Source organism: Mustela lutreola, chromosome 2 (genome assembly GCF_030435805.1).
Source record: "Mustela lutreola isolate mMusLut2 chromosome 2, mMusLut2.pri, whole genome shotgun sequence".
Classification (NCBI taxonomy): Eukaryota; Metazoa; Chordata; class Mammalia; order Carnivora; family Mustelidae; genus Mustela; species Mustela lutreola.
Genome location: NC_081291.1, coordinates 14983837 through 14987896, shown reverse-complemented (window position 1 = coordinate 14987896; position 4060 = coordinate 14983837).

The following is a 4060-nucleotide window of genomic DNA, read 5'->3' as shown; positions in this document are numbered from 1 at the left end:
CACCACCCCTCCCAAGCGCGCGCGGCGGGAGGGGTTCACGCCACGCTCCGATTGGCTGCACGATGGCCAGTCGGCGTCGAAAAAGACAACGATTGGTTGTCATGAGACAGACGGGCAGCTCCCAAGGCCAGTCACTGATGGGTAGAGGCGGGCTTTTGGGTAAGGTTTTCGGTCCCAGAGGTGGTCCTGCAGGGTGCGAGGTGCTGGAGGTGAGAGCGGGGCGGTAGGCGAGGATTGGAGCTCTGGCAGAAGACGAGCATCCCTAGTAACCAATCCCTGAGGGGCAAGGGCAGGGCTCCGAAGTGGCTGGCGCGGTTGGCGCTAGAAGAACGGAGGGCGTAGCCTAGAGGGCGATGAGGATTGGCTGCGACGCCGAAGACAGGCAGGCCCTGTGGCCGATCGCAGGGGCCGTGGGCGGTGTACCTCGCGACTGGGCAGGAGAGCGCAAGGTGCAGAGTTTGGCCCGGAGCGCGGCGACGGTAGGTGGCCTCAGGTGCCCCGGGCCGGGTACCCTGAGGCTGTGTGGAAGAGGCAAGCCCTCGGACCTCGCAGCGCGGAGGCAGGACCTCCAACTCTGGCTGTGAACATGGGCCATCGCAGCTGAAAAGACTCCTGGATGATTTTACATTCCTTCACTCCCCGCTATTTCCCTGCCAACTACAAGGAGAAGGCAGACTCTCTGAGGACACTCAGGCTTGTCCTCTGCAGCTCCGGGGTGTTGTGAAGACGCGGAAACAGGTGGAATCCCTACCCATGAGCTTTATGGTTTTCCGCAAGTATTGTACTTGTCTGATTTCAAGCTTTCTCGTTTACGGGATCCAATGGCAGCCCCATCCGGCCTCCTCCCGGATAAGCCTTTGTGAATCAACTGAAAACTAACCACTATCTCATGAGGTCAAAGCGACCACTGGCCATTTTACGGTAACAGAGTGCAGAGAGGTCCAGCTCCTTGCCCACAGTGCTTCAAGTGGCTGAATCTAAGGGTGAATTTAGAGCAGCCTGCTCTTTGGAAGTGGGGTAAAGCAGTGTCAGAGAAGAGCAACCAGGGCCCTGAGCCATCTGGGCCGATTCCATGTCCAGCCACTGGCCCAAATCCATGTCCAGCCATAGGCCCAAGACATAACCTTGGGCAAGGTGGTTGTGGATCAGTTTCCTCAGAGGACAGGGATTCCTACACCTTGATCTTTACTCTTTTGGGCTTCTCCTCTGGGAGAACTTATATCTCAGCCCTTGCCTTGACCTTCTGGTGGAAGCACTGGACCCTCAGCTTCTCTGTGAGGTGAAGTTCATGGGATTCTTTGAAGACAGATGCCAGCAGTTTAGAGAAGACACCTGCCATCCAGTGCTTCGCTGTGTCCCTGGCACTCCCCCCAAGTCCACCCAGTTCTCTGACTCACCAAATGCACACTCCTAATCTCGAGGGCAGAAAGGGTTACAAATGTTCCCAGATACTGGCTCTTATTTCCTCTAGGTGCCGGCTAGGGTTGGTGGAGATCAAGTTCAGAACCAGGGAATGCTGGGAGGGAGCAATCTGAAGCTAGGCCTTAATAAGGGTTCACATTTCAGGGCTGGGCAAGTCCCCTGCCTAGTGCTTAATCCACAACATCTCAAAGGGCTGCCGGTAAGGACGGGGAAGGGGAAAACACTGAGGCTCACACTGTCAATGTCACTAGCCTGAGGCCACCATCTGACTCAGGATATTCCCGTGATATTCCCACCTGGGCCTCTCTCCCATACCTCCCTACTGTGGTTTGCTTCCCAGCCAACTTCCAGGTCCTGATCTCCATTCTGCTCTCTGGACAAGCAGAGGACATTGAGGTCCGCTGAACACCTAATGGGTATCAGATCCTTACTGGGTGATTCCCAGATGGTGGAGGGAGGCGATAGCACCTACTTTGCCCATGAGAAAACTGAGCCTCACACTACAAGTGTTCCTTGCTGAAATGGCCAGAGGCTGGGTTTGAATCCCTGCTGTTTTTTACTCACTGGCCACCAGACCTTCGGCAAGAGACTCAAATTCTCTGCTTCAGTTTCTCCAACTACCTCCCAGGGTTGAAGGCAGCACTAACGAGATGAATGGAAGTAAAAAACTCACAACTTCACTGGTCCACAGCCAGCACTTTTTGAGTGTTGGTGATAGATAAACTGTTCTCGGGGCCTGTTTCCCTTTCTGTAAATAGCACTTCATGGAATGTGGACATAGACCAACTATGGGTGGGGTTTGCCACCCAAAGAGGGAGAGATATTCATGTAGGAGTCCCTACCCACAGCACCCACCTGCCAGGTCCTGGGAGGGAGGCAGCAAGCTCCTGGAAGGTCTCACGGTACTCCTAGGGACAGTGCCAACTGAGGCAAGGGTCAGGCAGCAGCCCAGCACCAGGCTGCCTCTCCTGAGAGTGCCAAAGGCACTGCCTGGGCTCTGGCTTCTTTTGCTTGTCAGCATGCTGGCGCTGGTCAACCTCCCTGCCACCTTCCAACAATGGCCAGTAATGCCCCTTGGCACCAGCGACTGACACCCCCACTGTGGGCACTGCAGCTGTGCCTGGTCAGGGTGCCTGGGATCCCAGCTCTTCCATGTCACCCTGGTTGGCTCTAGGCAGGACACTGTCTCTCTGTCCCCCAGTCTCCTCTAGGTCTTGGGGATCCCTGGAATCATCTGACACGATGGCTCTGAGCCAGGCCTGGGCAGAGTGACAGGGCTTAATCAATGGAGGCCAGAGAGCCATTGGCCCAAGGTCAGGTTAGCAATGCTGGCAAGAAAGGAGGGGCATGGAGGCAGGCCAATCTGGGTTCTCATCCCACTGTGGCCCCTCAAAGGCCAGCGAGTCTATTTCTCATCTGAGAAATGGTGTGCATAGGCCCTTCTTCTCAAAGATGTATGCATAAGCCAGGACGCTGGGTCCTTCCCTGGGTGGAGGGGTACCTGCTGAATGCAACAGTGATGTCACCCAGGCCCAGCCGGTGTCAAGGCAGTTACAGCCAGCCTTCCAGAGATTCAGCCAGGTCATCAACGGAGATGGCAAACACTCTTTAGAGAGGGGCTGTGTATCTTACTGGGGCTGTGGTCCTGTATAGCAACACACTTACCCTGTTTTCAGGGGAGGGGAGGAGGCTGAGGTTCACCTGAGGCGGCAAAGCAGGGACTGGAAGCCAGGTTTGGCCAGCCTCAATTCTGTGCCTACCCACTGTGGGGACCTCCAAACAGACCCTGAGCCAGGCTCACTGACGAAGTCCGTTCCTTCAGACTAAGGTGGGAAGGACGGAGAAGCTAGAGCTCTGCCTCCCCAAAGAGGCCTGCAACTGTAGGAAGGCTGGCCAGGAGCTCGTCGCGGGAGAGGACTAGAGCTGTGGGGGCAGAGGCCTTCCCTCCAAACCACCCCCTTATTATTTAGGTGTATATTCAAAAACATTCAGAGGAAGCTGGAGCAGAGCAGGGAGAGGAGCCTGCTTACATGCAATTCCTGGTCAGTAGGGGACAGAAACACAAAAGCACACAAGCAAGGAGACCTCAGGGAGGCTCAGAGATCAGAGACACGACACAAGAGGTGATGGGACCAAGGCACCAGTGAAGGACAACAGCAGGGGATCTCTCCTGGAGGCAACATGTGAGCTCGAACTTGGTGCCAGGGAAGAGGCAGCCATGGGGAGGGCTGGAGAAAAGGTGCTCCATGTAAGGACAGCATGTGCAAAGGCCCGAAAATGGGGAAGCTGATGTGGCTAGAAAGACAACTAAAAGAGAACGTGGTGGGGGGCACCTGGGTGGCTCAGTGGGTTGAGCCTCTGCCTTCGGCTCAGGTCATGATCTCAGGGTCCTGGGATCGACCCCCACGTCGGATTCTCTGCTCAGCAGGGAGCCTGCTTCCCCCTTTCTCTCTGCCTGCCTCTCTGCCTACTTGTGATCTGTCTGTCAAATAAATAAATAAAATCTTTTTAAAAATAAATAAATAAATAAAAGAGAACATAGGGAAGATGAAGTTGGGAGGTGGACGGGTCCTGGAGGACAGTTGGTTTTGCGGAGAGGGCAATGGGGAGCCTTGGGCAGATTGAGAGCAGAGCCTGG